This window comes from Anopheles coluzzii, chromosome 2 (assembly GCF_943734685.1).
Source record: "Anopheles coluzzii chromosome 2, AcolN3, whole genome shotgun sequence".
Taxonomy (NCBI): domain Eukaryota; kingdom Metazoa; phylum Arthropoda; class Insecta; order Diptera; family Culicidae; genus Anopheles; species Anopheles coluzzii.
In genome coordinates this window covers 75,988,755-76,001,033 of record NC_064670.1, presented here as the reverse complement: position 1 = coordinate 76,001,033, position 12,279 = coordinate 75,988,755, and the positions used below count along the sequence as shown (strand labels likewise).

The 12,279-nt window shown below is 41.0% G+C and overlaps 1 long non-coding RNA gene across 1 annotated transcript; it reads right to left on the bottom strand.

Moving 5' to 3' along the window:
• Positions 1–10,177: 10,177 nt before the first annotated feature.
• LOC125906506 (uncharacterized) lies at positions 10,178–10,541 on the bottom strand. Its single transcript, XR_007451882.1, has 2 exons — positions 10,477–10,541; positions 10,178–10,411 (listed from the first exon to the last, which is right to left on the bottom strand). It is a non-coding gene; the product is annotated as an uncharacterized LOC125906506 (long non-coding RNA).
• Between the last annotated feature and the right edge of the window lie 1,738 nt (positions 10,542–12,279).

Sequence of the window (12,279 nt, the reverse complement as noted above, 5' to 3'; positions counted from 1 at the left end):
TTAAGAGAGTGAATTCTCATTTCAATCCGAAAAACTGGGAGAGAGTGATGACATGCGAGAGAGAATAAAACTAGAAACACGAGAGAGGACACGAAGCGCTTTCGGGTTTTTTTCGCCTTCGCGCACATTTTGCTTTATGCGCGCGAAAAAGTGAGCCTTGATGAGCGCGATGGCTCCCATACAAAGGCCTTCGGCTTTGCTATCTGGGATTTGTACTGCTTACCTGCCGTATGCCGCTGTGATACCGAGCGAGACGCATAGACAACGCATCAAAAGGACATGTGTAGCCGTGAGGAAATTTTTCTGTGTCTCTGTTGCCTTGTCCTTGCCTTTAGATCCTGATGAGTGAAGCATGCATACCTTTCGGGTACGTTCGGGGTATAAGCTCTGCCCTTCTCATGTTAATGGTAAAGATAGAATCGTATGCCATCGGCTCTGCATTCGGGCGTGGGCAGGCCCGTGGACGCCGTCTGTTCGCACGCAAACGGCTCGACTGAACCGTGTCATTGGGAGTAGTGTGCGTAACTGAGCAGTCCTCGGTCTTATCTTGCATCTTTATTTATACGATGCATTTCTTTAGATAGATTTGGTTTTACTTTCACTTTCTGTTTTGTGTCAATTATGCTGAAGATCAGTTTTTGAGTTTACACACATATGGTTGCGCCTACTCTGTAAGGTAAGTTCTGGGTTTTTGTGCTTATGCGGTGTTTTTTTCTACGCTTGCGAGTAACGGTTCTATTTGTACACTCGAAGGTACGGTGTCTCATATTTCATCATTTATGCCTTGATGGTCGCTATTATGCAATGTTATGGTTTTACGCTTCAAGTGCGTTCTAACGGGTTTTGAGCTGAGTAATGTTTTGTTGCCTTTATGTTTATGTTTATGTTTATGTTTATTTGTCTATCGATGGACAATAATGCCCTCTCGAACCATTTTAGCAATGTTTTACAATGAGTTCTTTACAATGGATTACAATAACATAGAACATAAAATTGTGCACTATGGAACCAAATTTAACACAGAAACACGATCATTAAACTCAGTTGGCAAAATCCTCGGCTCAAAAGCGTCGCTGACTGCGTTGAAAGCACGGCACATAAGTAGGAACGGGTCAGAGGAGCCAAATTGCGTTCTACGGTCGTCGAGGGCCAACATTGCCCGAGTCCGGAGCGGCCTGGCCGGAACGTACAGGTTGATGGCAGCCAGTAGCGACGGAGTTTGAAAGTTAGTTTGTGGCTTGCATGTCTTGTAAGTGTTTTGGGATAAGGGTATTTCTGCTGATTTACATTTCCTGACTGAATGTTGTTATTGTGTATTGTATGTGTTGTGAGTGTAATGAGAATTATGTGAACTAAGTATAGCATATGCATGCTACAAAGACATTCTCAGTTGCCGCCTGGAAACTTGTTAAAAAAGTAAAACAATAGAAAAGTAGATAAAAGATTTTTGTGTAATATCGATGTACATAATGGTTACCAGTATGAGCAGAAGAAATATGAAATACAATACAATAAATTTACACTATAGAAAGCATTAGGACCAGGTATAAACAACTACAATCTATTCCCGAGATACACGGTTCTCGACTAACGCGGATTCGGAGATACTCGGTTTGCTAAATTTGACAATTCAAATGTCAAATCAGTACAATTTGGTCCAAGAATTGTCCAGTGCAGTATGAATTGCATGAGCAGAAGAAATATGAAAGTGGAAATTTCATACGCCATTTCCGGCTATGTCATAAGCAGCATACTTGGAGCAACGGCCGAAGTGCCAAAAAGTTGTTGCCAAATGTCCGGTCGCAGTAGACCACGAAATCTTGGTGCAATCAAACGTGGATCTGGTTTCATTGCATAATTTACCATATTCATGTTTTGAATGGCCTGCATTCCGGAGGATATGGGGTGCATGCTGTGATGCACTAGGGATCACTACAAACCGGGATAATATTAAAACACATGTCAAAGCAGTAGAATGCAAAGTAGTTGAGTGGCTTGCACACGAGATGAACGAAAAGCTCATTTATTCGAAGGTGGATTCTGCAGTGTGGTACAACATACATGTAGTTGGGGTAAATGCGCAATACGAGCTGGATGGAATAATGGTGTGCCGTACTCTTGGTAAGGCAGCGCTCTAGCAGCAATCGAACACGACATCAATCATCAAAAAGATGTGGGATTTCACATGTTCGATTTGATAACCAACAAATCGAACATGTAAATGCCCATACATTTTTCATGTTGTATGTCGTATTCGAATCGGTTTGTTACACCTCTCACAAACGGATTAATGAATCGATTGCAAGTACTAAAGGAAACCCATCTGTTCCGAGTCGTGCTGTACTTGTATCCAAGATTACATTTTTTGGGGTCCAAAGTACTCACCTTCGAGGAAAAGGAACAAACACAGGTATGTATGTAAGGGGTTATTCATTTCCTTTATAATGCAGAAAAAAATCTCTCACTTCTCGTGGTTTAAATGAGACGCCTGTATATTCCACTTTGGCGCTGGTTCCAATAGGACCTATTGTCTTTACATTGTTTTTGTAACACTGCTTATATACAAGCCGAAAAATCCCTTCGTTTGTCTTTGTCGGTAGTATAGGTCGGATTGTTGACCGGCTCGATCCTAATTCTATACTAAATGCTAACTATTTACAAGACTATCTACTATCTAACTAGCTATTAACTAACTAAATACAACTATTTACAAAATAAAATGTTCAGTGCGGATCCCCATCGCGACGGTTGGCCCGGTTGGCCAACACAAACTCCTAGGCATCTAGCATGCTTCGCTGAATCTTTGAGGTCACAACACGCTGTTCCTCTGACGTGAACCTCGTCAGGAATTCAGCGACCCAGCGACCAAACACATTCTCCGAGGAGTTTGCATTGGCCATCGTGGCCTCCGCCGCGCGTGTGAGGGCCTTGCTCATACGAAGCCCCTCGTCGCAAGGGGTTTGTATTATATTCTGTATACTTTAGTGATACTTTATATTGGCACGTGTGCTTTGGTTTAGGAGCGTGTGAGAAGTGGTCCGTCGCTAACTAGATCGACGCACTCGATCCTATCGTCTAGCTAGATCGGCCCATCCGATCTCCTCTCTTCATTAGATCGGCGACCCCATCCTATCTTCGGCGCATCCGATCCTCTCTCGTAATCAGATCGGTGCATCCGATCTTATCACCTAGCTCGATCCTAGCTCCTGGTTGATACGGTTTGGAACTATGCTAAGTGAGTAGAGTGGCTCCCGTGCCTGATGCATAGATGTCGCTACGATCACTACAGGTTCGTCGACGACGCCGTCCTTGCCGAGGATGGGACAGGTTTTGGATGGGAGAGGCTTGGGAAGGACGGGGGACTTGATGAGGAATGGTGACCTGAGAAGGGGAGGGAAGGGGAGAATTTTGGGAGGATGTAGGATGACGAATTGGTTGATGGAGGTTGGAGGAATTTGATTTGGACTGAATAGGTTGGGTTGGTTGGGACTGAAGGATTGGATGGGAAAAGGGCTTGTAGGGCCGGGGCTAAGGGAAGAATAAGGTGGATCATACTCAATGTATGCGTGATCGGCAAGGGTCCGGGTTCGTAATGGACTTATTACACCACATGTCCACCTCTTACTGCCCTGATGCTCGTAGTCTTTTTTGTGTATATTAAATATCAAAACGGGGACTCTACTCCAATTTTACTGACAAACATCTTCACATCAACGATGGATGGAGTGAGTAATTGAAATCGAACTGTTACACCGCAGCTCATGGAAAGGTCGCTTCGCATCGATGTACGCATTTACATTTATCATGCACACTTAAACACACATCACGCTAATAATCACCACTGTTCATGTATGTCATCTCGTCGCCCCGCACGGTCGTCTGAGGAGTTTGGTCGTGGAAGCACGAATTCACTAGGAATGTGACATGCTTTTAACGAAGCTCACAAATGTAGAGAATGCAGGGCGCCGGTAACGCATTCGCGATTATGTGCATGTACAGCAGCCCGTCAAAGCGCGGCTAAGAAGGTATGAGAAATAACCGCTGGTGCCAGACGCTCAAGATGAATCCGTCCGTGCGTGTGCATCCGATTGATAAAGCGCAGCGTTGTGACGAAGAAGAATATGTTCACGATGATGATGAACGCGATCGGGGTAAGAACACGGCAATGCCCAGCCAGCTAATGTTGTCTTGTCCCTCGAAAAAGCTTTCCCTTACGCTTTGGTGGGTATACGCACCAGCAACGCTACGATTGCTTCCGGGGAGGTCGAGATAGTAGTGATCAAACACGGAAATGGCCGCCACCGTTCCAATTTCAAACATAGTTAAATTGTTTTGTATTGTATTGTTTACTGCGGAAGTAATTGGCCGAGCGAGGTGGCCTTATTACTTAATACTACCCTATAACTTAAATCTAGTAATACATAGCTTATAAGTAACCGAACAAATACATAACATTACGCACAGTACATTATACAGCTACAGTGGCGCGTTAAACGGTGGGCGGCGATCTAGGGGGCCCCGTCATTGTGGATATTCGACTTAGTATCGATTCTACCCCTCCCCCCCTCCCCTCTGGATGGGACTTTTACCATCTATTTGAAAAAGACTAATTTTTAATTAATTCATTGTTCCCATCGCTTCTCTCACTGTATTTTGTCGAGGGCCCGGACTGCAGAAAACCTACTACTCAAAGCCGCACGTTAAAGGTTTCAAGAAATCTGCCAATACTTGCATCAAAGTCGCAAGCGACACAGCTCAAATCAATACCTCATCATCGTTGGCGTACAGTATTGGACAGAGCGAGAAACCGTAAATTTTTGCTGGTGTGGATGGCCTGTACACGAGACACCCAAACCCAAAACCACGCAGAGCAACTTTCTGTTAAAATGGAATGCACAGAACGCTGCGCTTAACTACCACCGAAAACCCGTTACACAACACAAGCATACAACACACCCAAACCAAAATTTAAAGGCCCCGAAACACAATATCAATACACCGGCTCGTAGCCGGTAAAATTAGCAGGAAAAATTCACTAACACCAAGCAAGCAACGGTGCTCCAGTGGGTAGAAGTTTCATTCGAGAAACGACTCCATCGATATCGATGTGTGCGCTTTTCGATTTGGCTTGGATGAAACGTGCCTGTGCTTGTCTGGGGGCCCCTATACTTGTTTTGCAGATGTGTGCCGAAAACAGACAGCTGTTTTCACGCGAAAAATGGTATTCACATCTCAAGCCCCGTCAGTAAGGGCCCCCGTCGGTAAGGAGGCCCCGTCGGTAAGGGCCCCGTCGATAAGGAGGCCCCGTCCTTTTGGTGTCTTGGTGTGGATGGTCGGTGCACGAGCTCACCAAAAAAACGCGGAGACACTTGCTGCTAAAATCCAATGAACAGAACACAGAACAGAACGCTGCGTTTAACCAAACCCGTTACAACAGCCACAAGCACACATCATACACAGACAAAAATTTAAAGGCCCCTGCACAAAATTTCAATACACCGGCTCGTAGCCGCAGAAATTAGCAGGAAAAAATGACACCAAGCTCGCGTCGCTTTAAAAAGCCTAGGAAGGTCGTTTGGTCAACGGTGCTTGAGTGAATTGAGGTTTCATTCGAGAAATGGTTAAATCGATGTCATTGTGTGGGCTCTTGGCTGGGATGAACCGTCCTGTACTTGTATACGGGGCCCCTGCTACCGCTTTGCGATTGTGTGCCGAAAGCAGACAGCTGTTTCACACGAAAAATGGTATTCACATTCCTGGCCTGGTATAGTGGATTATGTGTGTTTTTTAATGCAAAAACTAAAATTTTCATTCTTGACCCTAATCGAACACATCAAGTTTGTGGACCGAAGAGAAGGGGAAATGGGAAAGGTTTCAGTTAGAAGGAAGGGGGGGAGGATATAAAAATACTCAAGGAACCTATTGACCATGTTCATTTATATATGGTTTTTATCGACTATTTCAATTTTTGCGAATACAACAAGACCAAAAACCGTTGCAGCTGCATCTGCATACAGCCATATACAGCCATAATACGAAGAACAATCTCCATTGCCTCGGCCATTTGGGGGCCCCGTTGATGATCCCGTCGATTGAGGGGCCCCTTTCATTTGGTGTTGTCAACCCAATATACCCCCATTTTCCCTCCGGGGGTTATGTTTACAATCAGATTTACTATTACTACCAGACCTATCAGAAGCATATTTATTTTAATTATCAGAAGCATTTTACTATCAGAAGCAGAAAACATTTGCCTTTTTAACATGTGCAATATTTTTACCTTAGTTGGAAGCGCAGAACGCTGCGTACATGCCCACAGCTCAAAACAATACCATTTCATCATCGTTGGCCCAAAGCGTTGCATCAAATGCGTTGAACGCTACGCACGAATTGGGTAAAGCGAAAATCCGTTACAAGAGATGCCTCACGCAAACTACAAGGACATACGACATTAAAAGGCTCCGAAACCGATCTCAACACAACGGTTCGTAGCCGTAGAAATTAGCAAGAAAAATTGGCTGACACCAAGCACGCTCTTTTTATCTGTTGAGGTTTCATTCAAGAATCGATTCCGATGTCGATGTGTGCGCTTTTTAATATGGCTTGTGTCTATGTTATCTCACAAAAACTAAGAACTCGTGCCCCGGCTAACCTTTGGGGCCCCAGTCAAAATTGTGGACTGGACGAAGTGATGGTAGAAAGGCAAGCTGTTGAAGGTTTTGGGTCAATATTGGAAGGGTCGACGGAAAGGAAACATCGATATGAATGATCGCGTAAAATTTGAAAATCGCGCAAAGTCCGGCCCGAGAAAATATTTAACCGATTTTGAAAGATAGGAAGATCCTATTCATTAAAAATTAACTGAACATATTTTAATATGACAATTCATATCGTTGAACTCTTCCAAATTTGATCACCATAACATAGATTGTCGGACCAATCAATATGGCCAAATTTGAGGATAAATTAGAAAATAGAAACGAATAATTCCATAAAAACCTGACTGTTGATTTTACGAGAACAGTGGTTACACACTATTGCTTTTTCAGGATGCAACGATTTTCTAGGAGTTTTTTTAAGGAAATGCGCTATCAATTCGTCTGACCTGGCCTTACTTGTCCGTGGCCTCATAATAGTACTGAACGATTGTACGTTTGTCTCGATAATTTTTCAGCTGTTAAGGTTTTGTACCATCTTTAGATATATCCTGAAACAAATTTGCAACATGGAAGGAAGGGTACATTGAAAAGCGATATTTCGATTTTGCTTAATTGTTTGGAACTTTTTATGACTTTTGCACACTATGCTGCTGACTCTTAATTGAAGAATCTTTACAATCAATTTTAGTTATTGTAAGTCAATAAAACGAATTTGAAACTTGCTTGGATGATATAATAATTTAAGAAAAACAACAATATAACCAATCGCATTGTTTAATATCATAAACCAGTTATTTTGTGTATTAACTGTAATAATATAATTATGTATGTGTAGAAGAAAAAAATGCATTCTCCTGGCCCTCAACGATCGATCATTTAGAAAGCAGCTGATCTAAAGCAGTGGTCTCCAATCTGTGGTCCGCGGATCACTTGAGACAAACATACTGCAATACAGGGTATTTCCAGTTACTTTCGAATGAAAATATTGTTTTTCCCGCGTGCAAGAAGTTATCGCTCTGACCGATTGAAAATGAAGTGGCCGTAATTCGAAGCAAGACGGTACTTCAGAATTCATTGTAAATGTAAACACCATGGTAAAAGCAAAATATTGTTTTCATGTTATGCTCACGATGACGATTTTAAATCAAATCGTCCGTACTATGAAACACGAGCTGAAAACTGTAAAGTAGGAAAGAAAATATCGTTTAGAATCATCGTTCTTGTCAATAAAAGACAAACGTAACTAGCTTAGCGAAAACGATAACTTTCCGACCTTTTACTTCTTTTGAGTATAGATAAAACCAACTCCGATAATGGCAGGTCAGATTTATTCGGATTGTCAGGATAGGACTAAGTCGATAGATGATGGATGATCTATCGACTTCTCATTTAAGGAGTTTACTTATGTCCTCCTACCCAAGGTAAGCCCTCTAAACTCCAACGTCCTAAAGGTTTTTATGATCGCCTAGACGATCAAGGGTCGAAAGTCCGCTTCGAAACAGTATCCACAGTACCCAAAATTTGAACATACCACAAAACCTTTTTGATATTACTGATTGGTTAGTCATTGATATCGATTCATGAACTTAATTAATGAATTGGCGAAAAAAAGTATTGAAATTGGGGATTTTATCGATGCGCAGGGTGGCTATCCATTCTGCTCATGTTCATCTCTGTTTCATAAATTTTGATACAGATGTAACCTGTATTTTGTCGAAACAAGTATTTTGAATTGGTATGCACTCGCGGTTACCACGAAATTTCAGCAAGAACAGCAAAGTGGTGTGAAGATTTTGGATTTCGATCAAAACGTTAATCCCGCAAGCCGAATACGCACCTAAAATTGTATCGGGGTGTTTGTAAGTAACCGCTTACCCAAATCAAATTGTTGTTCATCACGAGCAAGCGGGCATCGCATTATGTTTTATTTTGAAGCTCAAACTGACTTACATATCGTTTTGACAGAATAAATAGATACATTTTCAGTCATTTGTTTCACTGATATTCAGTGAAACGACAAAACCATGAATTACTCAATAGCTTTCAGTAAAAAATGTAACTGCAGCAAACTTAGAAAATTTGCAGTGTATGATTCGTACACCATTTTCAGAGTGTACGAATGTAGAGATTTGCGTCGGGCCGGGCCGTGTCGGATCACAGCGGGCCGATTTTGTATGAGATTTGACAGTTGGCGTTAACGGATTTATGGCATCGTCCGATGTCGTCCGGTACGTGTAGCTTGGCCGTTAAAGAGCTTGCGAGCCTTGGTAGATTTTTCACCCCTAGTTTAAGCAGTTATAATTATAGCACCCCAAGAGCAGGTATAACAATGCAAATTTTAGCATAATTAACACCTAAATTTTGTCATTTTATTTTAAAAACTCCACAAAAATTTAAATAGTGATCTTTTCGACAAATAACACTACAACATAAATAAATAATCAATAAAAAACAAAGATTATTTAAAACATCATAATATCTCGAGCAAATGATACTACTCGCAACCCTCGAAATGTTTGACGGGTAGGCTCGCAAGCTCCTTAATGCGAGGGCTCTGGCACTGTGAACTTGTATGGCATGCGAGCCCTCGCGTGCCCTCGCAAATCGCTGTCAATTGCATGGTGGGAATAACCCATTCAAAGTTAAATTAATTATATATTTCAAAAATGTATTGCTCGTCGATGGATAGCAATAAAACCTTATTTCTTTTGTTAATAACTTTTTGGTTATGCTATCTCATTATTTTTTATCTATCTAATCAGTTTGATCGTGAAGATGACGTAGACCTACACACCTACACCCAAGCCCACCCAATCCCTTCTTGTTCCTATTCCACAATTCCGCCGCAACCAACAATCCCAGCACCAACAACCGCAGCACCAACAACCGCAGCACCAACAACTCCAGCACCAACTCCAACACCAACAACCGCAGCACCAACAACCGCAGCACCAACAACCGCAGCACCAACAACCGCAGCACCAACAACCGCAGCACCAACAACCGCAGCACCAACAACTCCAGCACCAACCCCAGCACAAACCCCAGCACAAACCCCAGCACCAACAACAGTAGCGATGGGAAATTATTTAACCATGTTTGGCCAGTGGGTTGGAGCATGGCTGAATCACTTACCACCCGAGCAACAAAACGATGCCACAAATCGTTTGAGGTAGACGATGCTCGAGTGGGATCTTAAAAATAAAAAAATATGTTTATAAAAACGTACCTTTACATAGCTCCGCAAATGTTTATTTAACATCATTCACAATTTTGGCTATCGACGATTTAGAAACCTAAAATTATCCCGCGACGCGAAATCGTCACACGTTCGCTTAACCTTTGCTTAACGATTGCTTTAAGGAAGACGGCGTTTAAGCAAGCGCGCGACATGATTTTGAGTGACGATGGGTGATTTTGAGTGTCTCTGAGTGCCCAGCCCCCCTTTCCCCGCTTTTCGTTCATTTCCTCCCCCGGAGCACCCGCTCCTAGCCCCAAATGCAGAATGAAACACTCCATCGTTTCAAAAAAGGGATATATTTTAACATTTAACGTAACAATAAGCAATTTACAACGCATTATAATAATAATCTTCACTTCATCGACTAATTTATCACTCTTTCGGGGGCCTTTTTCCTTCTGTACCGGCACTTCTTCGTGTGATGATTTCCTCCGTGTGTTCATGAAGTATTTTACACCATAGTTGAATGGCACAGCGTAGAATAAATGCATTTATTGGTAATGCAGTGAAGCTAGAATAAATAACCCAAACAAATTAGGAAATAAACACAATCGGGAAAGACATTTTCCAACATACCATGGTGCTGTTGATTGCTAGATGTTGAGCAATTTCGAGGATCCTTTTTCCGTCTTGTTATTCACATCACGCTTCTAATTTGCGACACACCTGTTAAAAAATACTTAATGGGACATTATATTACAATTAAACTTACATGAACTAGCTATTTTGCCTTGTAAAAACAACTTTTTTGGCAAACTGAATTCCTTTGCTCGCCATGGCTGCTGCAAACACCAACAATGATGGAAATGTCAAACGCGCTAACATTGCATTGAGACAGGTCGGTCAATGATTGTGACAGCAGCCATAATGTCAATATGGTTGATGGTGTATGTGTGTTATATTTCTTTTTAAAGCCTAAAACTATTTGAAAAGGGGCATTGTCGTCATTATTTTAAATTATATTTAAATCAGAAATAAATAGATGTTCTAAATTATAACTTTACGGCGAAATAATTTAACAATCTCTAAGAAAATATTCACTTGAATTATTTTTAGCCTCTATATGACATAAGGTTGACTGTTTTTCATGCAAAACCTTTTCCATTCAATGTTGAAGATTCAAACGTGAATGCACTTGTTTATGTACGCCGAAACAGATTGTGGACTGCTTAAATTTTACAATTACAATACGCTTAGTTAAACGATAATTTAGTTCACAAAAGTAAGTAGTTACCACAAATTGTTAAAGTATTTCCATTTAATATTTTGGTAATGTTACAGTCAAGAAAAAAATGGCGAACAATCCTGGAGAAAACATTTTGCAGGAGTTGCAGCTTATCAAATCTGCTACACAAGCAAATCTTGTGCAAACGGCACGAATGACCACGGCGGTGGCTGGCATTTCTGTTGCAATAAAGGATATTGTAAATACGAATGCATTTAAGGAAAGAAGCAGCGAAATTAACCTGGAAACAGAAAGCACTGTCCAGCGTATCATCCTGCGGTCGTTACCAACAAGCATCAACTGGACAGATTAGAGTCCAGTCTTTCATTAACATCTAATGCAGAAGCGTTAGAAAACTGGTTAAAAGCACAAATGCAATCAACAGATAAATTTCAAAGGATTCATGAATCATTTTACAATGTGTTTTGTCGTCAGTTTGTGGTTCAGTGCAATTGGAGAGGTGTTTCGCGAAATGGCTCGGAAAAGGTAGCGTTAGTGGCATACCGAAACATTCTGAATGTCTTCAAACGGGTAGGAGGTGCCCAGACAACAGAAAAAGATGTCGAGCAATTCTTAAAAAAACAAAATTAGTAATGCAAAAAGTACAAGCTTAAGGAATAACTAAAAGCGTAGTGCATAAAGCGCACAAGCGAAACAAAAAACAAACGAACTAGTTTAGTTATTTTAGTATTGTTGACTATTACTTTGTTAGGAACATATTAGTTTTATAAGAGATGGAATAGACCTGGGCTCTATAAATAATGTTTAGTTAAATATACGTGAACTATTAAAACATGTTCGTTCGTTTACTTTTACAGTTTACAGTACCCATAAGCTCTTTTCTATTTTGAGTTCGATGCGGTGCCGCAAAAACCAAAGTTATTTATTTAACTGAAATTTTAAATTAATAAAAATCATGTCATTTATTAAAGTTTAAAGAATGACATGAATTAATAAAAATCATGTCATTTATTAAAGTTAAAATCACGATTAGTAAATAAATAAACGGCTTGTTTTTGTTGAATAATTTAAAAAAAAATATTTTACATATTATGCGTTCCTAAACGTGTGTAACAAAGGAAATAAAGCTATTGAATTTGGCTGGGGTGTTGTCCTTACAGGCATTTGCAATAAAGACCGCGATGGTTTAAAAA